General features: G+C 37.2%; 1 pseudogene; it reads left to right on the forward strand.

Annotated features, from left to right (window-relative positions):
* The window catches only part of LOC103744379, a 60,194-nt pseudogene that overhangs the window by 3,628 nt on the left and 42,667 nt on the right, over positions 1-13,899 (forward strand).

The raw sequence follows: 13,899 nt of genomic DNA on the forward strand, positions 1-13,899 counted from the left end.
GCTCGAAGGTGTGAGCTCCCAGCTTTCTGTTCCAGATGCCTCTGCCACCATGCCTCCCACAATACCTCTCTGCCGCAGTGGACTCTTAACTCTCTGGAATCTGGACTCAAACCGAATAAACTCTTTCCTCTAGAAGTTGCCTTGGTTATAGTGACTAGGGAAGGGAAGATTTCAAGAAAATAAACTTAGAAAACAAAGCTGGGCTTTAAAACATTCTCTGACAAGAGTGTGGGGACTGCCTGGAAGGACAGAAAAGAGACCAAAGAGGAGCTCAGCAGAATGGCCTCTGCCATTTGGAAGACAGGTTGTGATTACAAAGACTGGGTGGAACTGAGGATTATTCAAAAGTTTGGGTTTGAATAGGCATTATTAAGAATACAGGGATCGAAATACTTCCTTGAGAACTGTTATGTAATAACAGGATGTCTGAAGTTTTTTTCTGTATTTATCTATATATAAGACAGCTTTAAAATTTAAAAGGTGATTTACTTCTATTTTATGTTTATGAGTATCTTGTCTGCATATATGTTAGGGTACCAATTTGTGTAATGCCTGTGGAAGTCAGAAGAAGGAGTTGGATCACGTGGAACTAGAGTTATAAATGGGTGTTAGCTGCCACGTGTGTGCTGGGAATCAAACCCAAGTCCTCTGTGAGAGAAGCTAGTGCTCTTAAGTACTGAGCCATCTCTCCAGGCCCTGCTTTAAAATTTTGATTAACATCTAGTAAATGTACATATTCATGAAGTACAGTGTGATATTTCAATAAATGTATATAATGTGTTATCATCAAAATCACAGTGATTGACATATTTACCACCTCAAAATTTGTGATTTCTTTGTGATGAGTACATTCAAAATTCATTCTTTTAATAGCGTGAAGTAAACAATAAATTATCTTTAGGTATGATTAAGTACCATGCTATGAAACAGAGCTTGTCTCCTGCCTAGCTGTATTTTTTATGTGCTAGCCAATACCTTCCTCTTTTTTTCCTTCCCCTCCCTTTTCCAGTCTTCGGACATCACTTTTCTACTCTCTGCTTCTGGGAGAACATTTTGAGGGAAGGAGCAGAGAGGCAACCCAAAGATGGCTTCTTGTTTGTGTCCCCTCCTCCATTCGAAAGAGACTGAGTGCTCTCAGTAATGACTTCACTGAGAGTGTATATTCCAAAAAATTCTTTCATCTCTAGACCTCAAATATGCATTTCTTACTGTATGCCTTTGTGGAGCTAAGCCTTTCTGGAAATTCCTGAATTATAGAGGTTCTAGAAGTCTGTGAAACAGAGATGAGAGCTCTTAATAAAGGGTTGCCACCAGGTCTCTACTGAAAATCAGGTAACTTCAGACAGGGAAAGATATGGCCATGAACAACTAAGGTCATTTGTCACAAAATACTATGGAACATAGTTCTCCTACCTACAATTTTCTATTCCCCTATAATGTCAATGTCTTTTTTTAGTTTTATTCTTAAAAATTTGTTGCTTAATGATTTATTTCTATTGATGAGTGTCTTATTTATATTAGGACACCCATATGTGCAGTACCCATGGTGGCCGGATAAGGATGGATTCCCTGGAACTGGAGTTATAGGTAATTATTACTTATTATGTGGGTTCTCTGCAAAAGCAGCCAGAGCTCTTGAGGGCTGAGCCATCTCTCTACCCTCCTATCATGTCCTTCTTAAAAATTAATTGATTCTGGGCCTGGAGAGATGGCTGAGTGGTTAAGAGCACTGACTGCTCTTGCAGAGGACCTGGGTTTGAGTCCCAGAACCCACATGGCTACAAACTGTCCTTAACTCCAGTTCCAGGGGAATCTGATTCTTTGACCGTTTCGTATATGTATATAACACCTCCCTGTCTGGCTCAGCCCTCACTTTGTCCTCAGCCTACCTTTAGCATTATCAACCTTCCATTCTCCAACACCACCAAGGTCCTCTCCAGTTTTCACATCTTTTTGTTTTGTTTCTATTTTTGCATTGGGTTTCACTGGATTTGAAGGACTACTGTGTAGGCATGAGTCTGAAACTATTCACCGAGCATACCACTGAAGACACTGATCTTTACTCCCCCAGCAGCTCCTAACTTCCATTAGAATCTGTGAGTGTGATGGAGCCCCATAAGCCCCTCTCCCATCTATGACCTAATGCTTGCCTGCTCAGTCTAATGCAGGCTCTATGCAGGCTATTGTGATTTCATGAATATTACAGCCATGTCCTGCTCCTAAAACAGCATTTCACAGCACTCCTCCCTGTCATCTGGCTCTTACATTCTTTCTACCCTCTCTTCCACTATGTTCTCTGAGCCTTAGAGGAGTTGATATAGGTATCCCAGGTGTAGCTGAGCCTTCAATAGTTCCATGTTCTCAGCATTTTGACCAGTCATGAGGCTCTGTGTTAACCACAGTTAGTTGCAGACTGCACTCACTAGTCTATGGCTATAAACACAAATATTTAGGAGGCAGTTTGATAACATGTCCATTTAGAAAATCAAAATGATCAGGTTAATTCCTAGTGCCTGTGACCAGTTATGGCCCTTTGAATAGTTTCATAGCACCAGGTATAAACTCCCTCTTATGAACTGGTCCTCACATACAATGAGAACTCAGTTGGTTGCCCCCTTAAGAGTCTTGCAGCTATTGTACTGGTCAGCATCTCTTGCCTGACAAGTTGATGTTATAGCTTGCAAAGACCAAAGTTGGGAAAGATCATTGGTGACTTCTCTCCCATGGCTCCGTTGCGTTAGCAGCTTCTGGCATTAAGAAAATTAGACAGCTTGGAGGAACCTTTCAGCATGGCTTCTTTGTGTTCTGTAACAAAAATATCCTGTACTCTTTTTAAAAAAAAATTTTTATTTATTATTTTTATTTTATGTTTATGAGTGTATTGCCTGCATGTGTGTAAGTGTACCCTTGTTGTGCAATGCCCACGGAGGTCAGAAAAAGGCATCAGATTCCCCCGGAACTGGAGTTACAGATGGTTGTTAGTCACCTTGTGGGTGCTGGGAATCAAACCCAGGTCCTCTGCAAAAGCAGCCAGTGCTGTAACCACTGAGTCATCTCTTCAATCCCCCCTTTACTCTTTTAATTCAGTCTCATTTGAGAGCAGGTTCTGTGCTCCTTTTTGTATCCTGTCATATATTATCCAATATTGTACCTCATGACTCTTACAGAAATCACACAAATGTTCCACTATATTCCTATTATATGCAAACAGAGACAGACATTGTTCTTGTCTTATCAGGCTCTGTTGCATGAAAAGCACAAAGGGACATGCAAGGGATGGGATTCAGTAAGGCGAAGACCTTAGGTATGTACTTAAGAAGGTCTGAGCTCAGAAGTAGAAGAGACACCTAGTCCTTCAAAATGAGACCAACAACGCCATCTGGAGGAGGAATGTCAGATTATGGAAAAGATGGGTGAGGCAGTGGGTGCCAGATGGAAGTTTGTGATTACAAAGGCCAAGGTCTGTGCCAACCACGTGATGTGTGCCCACATAATTGACCTTCATAATTCCAGGACAGAGGTTTCATGAATTGCTCCAATTTGGTGCACAAAAAACTGAGGCACAGAAAGGTTGAATAATTTGCTTAAGGTAACACAGCAAGAAAGCTCCAGAATCCTTTAGAATGCTGAGGATCAGTTGCACTGTACATTTTATGAGTACCCTGTTTTCTTTCCAGAGTATAGAAACAAAGTGTTTCCAGTATAATTAACTATTTCATTACACAATTTTTATTCTTACCAAATACATTTATATAATTTAGTATATTTTTAAATTATTTATTTATTTATTTATTGTTATTTTATGTGTATGAGTGTATTGCCTGAATGTGTGTAAGTGCACCAGTGTGGTGCACTATCTGTGAAGGATAGAAGAGAGTGTCAAGTCCCCTGGAACTGGGCTTATGGATGGTTACTAACCACTGTATGGGTGCTGAGATTTGAGCACAGGTCTTCTGCAAGAATAGCCAGTGCTCTTAACCACTGACTCATCTTTCCAGTCCCCAGTTTTGTATATTTTAAATATTCATGTTTTAAATAGAGTTTAAACTGTAGAGTTTGGAGAAATTGCTGCACTGTTCAAGGTACTGTTTCCACTAAGTGAAACCAGTCTCCCCTGTGTTCCCTGGTATAAAATGTTTAACTTTTGTAGTAATGTACACTTAAATTTGTATTTGTCCCCAAATACCTTTAGATTCGCAGGTAGTCATTTGTCAGTCATTATTTCTTGAGGAATTCCTTTCTCACAACATGAGTATTTTGTAAAAACAAATAAACAAATGTTAAAAACACAGAAATTCCTGGACATGTTAACTGCTGATGTCTGTTTTTTGAATATGTAGACTGAAATAAACAGGAAACTTTTTGTTTGATATGCTATTCTGTGAACTCACTTCCTCTGCATAGATAGGAAGTTATATACGCCCCCCAACCCCTTTTCACTGAACACAAAGCTCATCATTTTGGCTGCACTGGCCAGCCCGCAAGCACTCAGGGCCTGCTTGTCTCCAGCCCACGGTGCTAGATTTATAGGCATGGGCCCCGCATCAGGATTTTTATGTGAATACTGGGGATCTGAACTCAAGTTCCCAAGTTTTGCCACAAATATTTTACCAATTTTATTACCTCCTAAATCTGAAATCCTGTTTTATAGACTAACTCTGTTTAACCATAACAGGCCATTGCTTTACAAGCAGTATATGATGGTTTCAATATCTTCACATTCTTTTTAAATCAAAATTTAATTATACTATTTAATTATTATTTTGGGAGTGGGCATATGTGACACAGTGTATGTGTAGAGGTCAGAGAAAAAGCTCCAGGAGTTCTTTCTCTGTTTCCACATTGTGGGATCCAGGGATCAAATTCAGGTTGTCAGACTTGCAAACAGGGGTCTTATCAGTCTCACACTGTTATCCTGCTATTTTCTACCTATTTATTATAGTTATCTTATTTAACATGAAATTGTATTTTTTTCTTGCTTTAAATTGCATTTCCTTTATGAGTAGAGATACTGGATATCTTTTCATGGACTTCTTGATCACTTGTTTAGCTACTGAAAATATCTCCCTGTTTCAAAAAATCAGATTATTTGCATTTCTATTACTGAGTTATAAACTGTTTAAAGTGTATTCTAGACACTACACTCCCCTTATCAAATACATAATTTGTCTGTGTTTGCTCCTATTATGCACTCACCCCTCTCCGCTCTTTATAGGATCACTGTTATGCAATAAATCAACATTTTCTTTAGCTGCATTTGCTTTTAGTGTCATATTTTTATGTTTTTTCAAATTTTTTTATGTGTATGTGTGTATTGCCTACATGTAGGTAAGTACACCCGTGTCATGCAGTACCTATGGAGGACAGACAGTTGTTAGCTGCCATGTGGGTGCTGGGATTTGAACCTAGGTCTTCTGCAAGAACAGCCAGTATTCTAAACCACTGAGCCATCTCTCCAGTTCAGTGTCATATTTTCTAGATATAGCTGTCTAATCTATGATCGTGAAGAACTACAGGTGTTCCTTCTAAAAGTGCTATAGTTTTAGTTCTTTGGATCTTTGCTCTATGCCTGGCTCATTTTTGTATATGGTGTAGGGAAGTATCTAAACCTATTTGTTTACATGTCAAGTCTCCCCACAACTTTTATGGAAAATAAATCTATTTACTCCTAAAGGATCTTGGCACCTTGCTGAAAGTCAATGAGCCATAGAGGTTTGGGTTAACTTCTGTCCTCTCCATTCTATTCCATGTCCACCTTTATGCCAGGACAACCTTTTAACTATTGTGTCTTTAGCATACATTTCACAATCATTAAGTGTGAGTCTATCAGTTTTGTTTTCTTTTAAGGTTGTTTGGCTGCTAAGGGGCCCTTGAAATTCCATATAACTTTTAGATTCCACTTGTCCATATCTGAACTTTTGTATTTGGAACTTTTATAGGAACTGTGTAAATCAGTTTAGAACATATTTCGACATGTCTTCCAATCTATGAATATGAGATACCTTTTTGAAATTTTTGCAATTTTCATACAATATAGTTTGATGGTATTTAGATCCTCTCCCTGCTTTACATCTCCCCCAAAGTCCCCTACCAAATTTAATGTACTTTCTTAAAAATACAACACACAATGCAGTCTATAGAGTCTGATTCATGTCTCTAAGAGTCTTTGGATGTGGGTCCACCAAGAGTCACATCCCTGTAAGACACTGTCTCTCCCCTTCCAAGCAGACATCAATTGCCAAAAGTTGCTTAGGTTGGGTTGGAATTTCTTACCCACCCCTCATATCTATGCTGGAATTTTGTCTGGTTTGAGCTTGCATAGGACTCGTGCATGCTGTCACCATTGCTGTGAGTTCATATGAGTAACTGACCAGCTGTCTGGAAGACTCTCTTTCCTTGTGGTCACCCATCCACTCTTGCTCTTACAATCTTTCTGCCCCATCTTCTGCAATGATTCTTGAGCTTTGGGAGGCAGAGGTTTACAACAGGTGTCCTATTCGTGGTTAAGCATTCTGTGGCCTCTTGTTCTCTGCACAATGAACAATTGTGAATTTCTCTGTTAATTACAATCTGCTGTATAGGGAAACTTCTCTGGTGAGAGTTGAAAGATGCATTCATCCTATGTGTACAGGCTGCATTGAAGATGTGACACTTAGGGTTAAGCATCTCACAGACACTTATTTTCTGATTTTGATGAATCTTGAACTGTAATAGTTTCCATCTGTTGTGAAAGGAAGCTTTGTTGTTGAGGGGTGAAAGCTACTCTTGTCTGTAAATACGAAACTGCATATTGAATATAGTAAGAAATTACATTGATCTGGGGATATGGCAAAAGTAGGTTTTTCTTTAGGATCTATGACCTCTCAAGCCATGTGTATTTTGTTATGTTGACAGTACCACACATGAGTTGCCTCCCATTGAGAGGGCCTTAATTCTAATTAGACAGTTGTTGATTACCCCCAAGATAGCAGTGCCACTACTGCACCAATAGGGAGGGTCATTGTTATTTATCAGTCTTTAGAGCTAGGTTGGACCACTGACTGAATTTCTCCCTTGGCAGTTTATCCTCTGATACCTTGAGAGCTAGTCATCAGGGAGGAGGCTTCTAGACCAGTTACAACTTCATTGCTCCAAGTCCTGAGTGCAAAGTATGATTTGTCTTTAGCAATAGGGGCTTACCTTCAAGCTCTGGGAGGCAACAAAAAGCTGTGCCAATAGTCCATGCTATTTGGGGAGTCTCTTGGACTGCCCTGACCAACAACTTGAGAGGAGATTTCTCCTGCCTGACATTGTGTTTGTTGTTATCTAGCTTCCCTCTAGTCTCTCTCTCTCTCTCTCTCTCTCTCTCTCTCTCTCTCTCTCTCTCATATTTATTGTGTCTGTATTTTTTCAGTAGGACTTTGAACTAATACTTTTCACTCTGGTTTTTCATACCATCTAAGTATTATTTACCTCTCCTCTCACTCCCCCCTGTATAGACCTCCCTACTCCTTTCCTAGTTAAAGTAACCCCCTTTCCCACATTTTCTCCTTAATTTAGACACCTGTTTCCTATTAGTCCCCTCTCTTGAGTTCTTTCTTCCCCTTTATCCCCATGGTTCTTTTCCATTTTCTTGGCTCCTGTGGTTGCATAAAGATCATACTGACATCTAGGGATTTGGAGCTAAAAGCCACAAAAGAATGAGAGCATATGTTGCTCATTTTTCTGAGTCTGTGTTACTTAGTATAACAGCTTCTAGCTCCATCCATTTATGGTCATACCTCTCTTTGGCATGTACCCAATGAATTAATCCTACTACAGAGATACCCGTGCATTCATATTTGTTATTGGTCTCTTCACAATTGCTAAGAAATAGAAACAACACAAATGCCCTCCAACTGATGAATGGATAACGAAAATGTGGCGCATTTACACAGTAGAATTCTGTGTGGTAAAGAAAAAAGAAATCATGAGTTTGTAGGTAAATGGATATCTTTAGATTTATTTAGGTTTTATTTACTTTGTATATTTTATCATTTTTCATATTAAAACACACATTTTGGTTAAACTTAGTTCTATGAAACTTATTCATTCTTGTGCTATAAAATGGAATTTCTTATTTATATTTTCTAATAGTTCTCTGCTAATGTACATAAATACACTTGCTTTCCTGTATTGATCTTATATCCTGCAAATTTTTAGGACTCGCTCACTCTAAAACCTGTGTGTATAATTGTGTGTATGTATGCATTTGATCTTGGCATCTCCTAGGGATAATTTTAATCCTTCCATTCTAGTAATCTGTATGGATACATTTTCCTATAATCTGTGTGTATACATTTTCTTCATTTTCCAAACTTAACAGTTAAAACTTCCTGTGCAATATTGCTTATTAGTTGTGAACCTACCTGTCTGGTCCCTATCTTAGGGGATATGTTCTGTCTTTCACTGTGAAATGTGATATCTGCTGTGATTGTTTTGTCCATGATTTTTGTCCTGATGTACTTTCCTCCTCTGGTATACTGATGATCGCCTTTGTTTGTGTGACCCAGATGTTCCTTTGACCCTGTGATGACAAGCCATGGTCCCTCCTTGTTCCCATGCTCTGGGAAGGAGTCAAGCCCATTACTTCTTCCAGCCAATCGGCTGACTTTAGCTGCTTGAAGGGGAGGGATTAAGGGTATAAAAAGCTGGGAAAACCACAAGGCCACTTGCTTGCCATTTTGTGTGGATTTGTTTGGGTATGGACTTTCCAGCACAGCTGGGAATGGGGGGGTGGGAGGCACTCTTCTGTAAGTAAATTCGGACCCCAAGCTCAGTTAGCAAGCCCAATAAACTCATTAAGAATCTTCAAATGAGGCTTTGGAGATTTCTTGCCTCAGGTTGTCATAGGGACAGTGGGAGGAGGGGATCCGATGCCACGTGTGCACGTGTGCCCCCAGCAGTGAATCTGACTTACAGTTTGTTTGTTTGTTTGTTTTGGTCTCTGTTGCTTAATCATTAAATGGTAAAAGACTGTTTAAGACTGCTCTGTATCCATTGAGATGACTATGCATGCTTTTTCTTTTAACAATGGTGTTTTGCTTGGATTCATGTTTATGAGTTTAATCTTGTTTTTCTGGGGTGAATTCCATGTCTTCCTGGCATATGATCCTTTTAGTATACTATTTGATACTGTTTCATTATAATTCTTGAGTTTTCTCTGTATATTCATTCATAAGAAATTCTGCTCAATAGTTCTCTTGTCATATGTTTATCTGGCTTTGGTATCAGCAGAACACAGATCTTACAGAAGGTTCCGTGTTTTGATTATGGAACAACTGATAATATAGAAATTTAGATTCTTCATTTCTGTGTTAATAATTCCAGATGGCTGTATACTTTAAGTCACAATATTTATATAATATTTTGAAAAGTTTTCATATATGAGTAATAGCAGGAAGTAGTAAAAATGAGGAAAAGTGTTATATTAGCAAGGATTAGTATAATAAATTGGTCTTATTTGTCATCACGGCATCTTTAAAATTATTCACAATCTTTCCAGTTGTGTTACAAAAGTAGTTGTCAATAATAATAGCTATAATGAGACAAAATTTTTATTTTTAAAGATATGTATGAGACAGATATAAAATATAGCCCTAGTTCTTGACATACATTAACTTATTTTATTTTCATACCATAATTGACATGCTGTCTATTTTTCTATTTTTTACATGAGAATATAGTAACTGGAATTTTGATAAATGATTCGAGCTTACAGAGCTAAGAAGTTTTAAACAACCAGTTCAATCTATGTTACAAGATTGGTAGTTTATCACTCATATCTGGGCATTACTCTCATATCTGTGTAGACAGATGAGTCAAATGCTGCTCATGTAGTCTTTGAAAATGATAAATATTTCCCAAAATAACAAATTGGTTTAAATTAAGATAAGAATAAAATAAATAAGTGTCTTCTTCTAACATGATAAAATTAACCTTTTTTTTTAAATTTACTTTTTCAGAAATATTCCTATTTAATGCTTGAATGAGTTGTCACTGTGTTTGTTGAAGATATCTAACCACCTCCGCACCGCTTAGCAATGAATACCACTTAGGCCTTGGCAATTTATACAAGTGTTTCTGAAATAAAATATCATACACTTATATAAAACATTATGACGCTGTTTATCTTTTAAACATTATTTTGCTGAAAGACAAAAACAAAGTCATTATTTGAAATTTTCATTTGCTAGTAAAAATATGAATTGAAAGTAATTTAAATATTCTTGACTATTTTCTGTGTTAACATAGAAAATTTTTTAGATTTTATTTATTTTAATTGTATGTCTATGAGTGTTTTGATGGCATATATGACTGCAATGCATACTTGCCTGAAGAAGTGTCAGATCCCCTAGAACTTGAGTTATAGAAAGTTGTGAGTTACCATGTGGGTACAAGAAACTGAATCCATGTCCTGAAAGAATAGTGGGTATTCTGGTTTTTTAAAAATTTTTATTGAGCCTTTGTAATTTTATACAACAGTTCTTAATCACTTTTAGAACCCCTCCCCATCCACGACCCCCACATTTCCCCACCAGGTGTCATACACATTAAGTCCCATCCAGTCAAGCATTTGTACCTAGATGTCCCTCAATATAAAGCTGTCCACTGGAGTCTGGTTAGCCCATCTCGAGATGATATATAAGGCACACTCTCCCTCATCCAGTATCAGCCTCCAATACTTCTCAGTCTAGGGCTGGCCCACCACCCATTTCTCTCCTCTCCTTTAGGCCCTTGTTTAATAGAGTTGGCATGGGTCCTGTGCTTGATGCCACCATTGCCACAAGTTCACATGTGCAAGCTTCCAGTGACCTGACACACTTAGGTTGTTTCCATTTCTTAGCTATTGTGAAGAGAGCAGCTACAAACATGAATGTGCAGATATCTCTACAGTAGAATGAGTCCTTTGGGTATATGCCAAGGAGTGCTATAACTGGATCATATGGTAGGCTCATTTTTAGTCTATTTGAGGTTCTTAGTTTGAAGGTTTTCCACACTGTTTTCCATAGTGGTTGCACAAGTTTGCATTCCCACCAGCGGTGAATGAGCGATCCTCTTTCTCCACATCCTCTCCAGCATTTGGAGTCTTTCATTCTCTTGATTTAGCCAGTCTGACTGGGATAAAATGGAATCTTAAAGTGGTTTTTATCTGCATTTCTAAATTATTAAAGATGTTGAGCTCTTTTTAAGGTGCTTCTTAGCCATTTTTATTTCTTCGTTTGAGAACTCTCTCTATAGCCCATCTTTTTATTGGGTCATTTATTTTCTTGTTTCTTTTGTTTTTTAGTTCTTTGTATATTCTGGATATTAATCCTCTGTGGGATGTGTAGCTGGTAAAGATTTTCTCTCCACTCAGTGGGTTTCCTCTTCCCTTTTTTGGTTGTTTATTTGCTGTACATAAGCTTTGTAGCTTAATGAAGTCTCACTTATTGATTGTTGACCTTAGCCTGAGGAGATGGTGTCCAATTTAGAAATCTTTTCCATGTCCTACATCTTGGAGGGTACTGCCTATGTTTTTCTCAGTCAGTTTCTGAGTTTCAGGTTTTATATTGAAGTCTTTGATCCATTTGGAGATGACTTTTGTTCAGGGTGGAAGATAGGGGTCCAATTTCATTCTTCTACATGTGGAGATCCAGTTTTGCCAGCACCAATGTTGAAGATGCTGTCCTTCCTCCGTTGTTTGTCCTTGGCACCTTTGTCAAATATCAGGTAACTGAAATTGCGTGTACTCGTTTGGGTCTTCTCTTCTGTCCTATTGATCTACATGTCTTTTTATGCCAGTAGCATGCGGTTTTTATGACTATAGCTCTGTAATATAATCTGAGATCTGGCAGGTGATTCCCCCTGAAGTGTTGTTCATTTTGCCCAAGATTTTTTTTGCTATCCAGGGTCTTTTGTGATTCCAAATGAATTTCAAGTTGATATATTTTTTTTTACAATATCTGTGAAGAATGGTGTGAGTATGTTGTTTGGCATTCCACTGAATCATGATAAAGTTGGCTTTATTCCAGAGATGCAGGGATGGTTTAATATACATAAGTTAATAAATGTAATAAAATATATACATGGACTTAAAGACAAAAACCACATGGTCATCTCAATAGACACAGAAAAGACCTTTGACAAAAAAGAAGAATGGTGTGAGTATGTTGTTTGGCATTCCACTGAATCATGATAAAGTTGGCTTTATTCCAGAGATGCAGGGATGGTTCAATACACATAAGTTAATAAATGTAATAAAATATATACGTGGACTTAAAGACAAAAACCACATGGTCATCTCAATAGACACAGAAAAGACCTTTGACAAAAAAGAAGAATGGTGTGAGTATGTTGTTTGGCATTCCACTGAATCATGATAAAGTTGGCTTTATTCCAGAGATGCAGGGATGGTTTAATATACATAAGTTAATAAATGTAATAAAATATATACATGGACTTAAAGACAAAAACTCCAATATGCATTCATGTCAAAAGTTCTAGAAGGAATTGGTCTGGAGAGAACATATCTCAATGTAATTAAATGTGTATACAACAAACCCATAGCCAACATCATTCTAAATGGAGAAAAACTGGAAGCACTTCCATTAAAATCAAGAACCAGATAGGGCTGTCCACTATCTCCACTCCTTTTCAATATAGTGCTTGAAACTCTTGCAAAAGCAGTAAGACAAGAGAAGGAAATTAATTGCAAAAGAAGAGATTAAATTATCTCTATTTGCAGAGGACATGATAGTATACATAATGGATCCCAAAAATTCCACTAGAAAAATTTTAGAAATGATTAATACTTTCAGTAAAGTGGCAGGTTACAAAATTGACTTACAAACCTCAGTACTTTTTCTATATACCAATAACAAGCAATCAGAAAAAGCATTCAAGGAAGCTGTCCCATTCACAATAACCTAAAAATAAATAAATAAATAAACCTAACCAAAGACATTAAAGATTTATATAATGAAAATTTCAAATCTCTATAGAAAGAGACAGAGGAAGACACTAGGATATTGAGAAACCTACCATGCTCATGGATTGGTAGAATTAATATGGTGAAAATGGTTATCTTAATGCAATTTATAGATTCAAGGCAACAGTGAGTAGTCTTAACCAATGAGTCATTTCTCCAACCCCAACTCTTAATATTGTTTACATGGAAGTTCAACTGTTACAAACAACTAAGATACATCAGGTGGTTTTGGTGTTCGGTACTTAATACAAAATTTAGGGACTATATTTTGAAATTCAAAGAACGCAACTCCAGAAAAATAAAAAGAAATTCATTATAAACTGGTAATTAAACCATGGATTCATTTTATTGGTTTAAACCTATTGTGTGCATTTTTTCCATTTCTACAAAAAATCGTTGGTATTTTGGTATGAATTACATTGTTTTAGTTACTGTGAACATGTTAAAAATATTGGTGCCTTTTATGTGTGTCTTTTATTTTGTTTTAAAATTTTCTTTGCACAAATTTTTATGTTCCTGGAACATTTCATTATTTTATATTATTACAAATGAACTTTTCTTCATTTCTTTTTCAAACAGTTTTATAAATATTTCACGGAAATGCAAAATATTATTTTATGTAAATTTTTGTATGCTGTAATGGCACTGAGTTTATTACTTCATTTTAATCACTTTTGCAGAACTGTTAGAAAACTCATATATGACATTTGCAAACAGAAATTAACTTTATTCCTCCTTTCCAATGCTTCATTTTTTCTTGCCTAAGTACTCTAGGAGCTCAAATCCTCTACTGAGAGGGAGAGGCAAGTTTGGACATCTGTGCTTTACTCTTGACCTTAGAGGAAATTCTTCATCACTCACTACATAAGCTTTGGTCTTTTAACACATGTCTTTCATGGTGTTGATATATG

The sequence above is a fragment of the Nannospalax galili genome, unplaced genomic scaffold, assembly GCF_000622305.1.
Source record: "Nannospalax galili isolate Female #2095 unplaced genomic scaffold, S.galili_v1.0 scaffold522, whole genome shotgun sequence".
Lineage (NCBI taxonomy): Eukaryota > Metazoa > Chordata > Mammalia > Rodentia > Spalacidae > Nannospalax > Nannospalax galili.